Here is a 519-nt window from a genome sequence, read left to right as displayed (position 1 = left end):
AGGAAACATAGTGGCAACATTAGAACATCTTGTAAATATTCTCTTTTAGTATTTAAGCTATTCCACTGTGTTGTGATCAAATATAGTACTTGGGATTTTCTAAAGCATACAAGTGAACTGGAATTCCAACTGCCATAAGTCATCAATAGGATTAGTGCTGGTAATTCGTGCAGGTTCTTTGGAAAAAGTCACACATGTACCAATCATAAGATTCTCATTTAGACTTTTCAGTCATGTACTTTTTGAGTAACCACTGAAGTGGATAAATATTTGCAGAGTCAGGGACTTTAGACAGTGAATACTCAGAAGCAAGAGATTGATAACTTGATTCTTCTGAAATACAATAGCAACAACTTTCTATAAATAATAACAGTTTACAGGTATGGGGTGGTAAAGTTTCGTAACTGACATGACCACAAGAGAATAGTCTTGCAACCTTTGTCTTCTTAATAACATAAATCCTAGCAGATGAAATGAAAATTGCACTTTTATGTAAGTTTTTAGTTGAAAATAAGCAGT

At 33.3% G+C, this 519-nt stretch overlaps 1 protein-coding gene across 1 annotated transcript in view; it reads left to right on the top strand.

The window, feature by feature from the left end:
• Positions 1-519, top strand: part of LOC104539737 (A disintegrin and metalloproteinase with thrombospondin motifs 20-like) — a gene marked incomplete at both ends in the record, with an annotated part of 55215 nt that overhangs the window by 38280 nt on the left and 16416 nt on the right.

The sequence above is a fragment of the Mesitornis unicolor genome, unplaced genomic scaffold (assembly GCF_000695765.1).
Source record: "Mesitornis unicolor isolate BGI_N332 unplaced genomic scaffold, ASM69576v1 scaffold24224, whole genome shotgun sequence".
Lineage (NCBI taxonomy): Eukaryota > Metazoa > Chordata > Aves > Mesitornithiformes > Mesitornithidae > Mesitornis > Mesitornis unicolor.
This window is presented reverse-complemented; position numbering and strand designations above follow the sequence as displayed.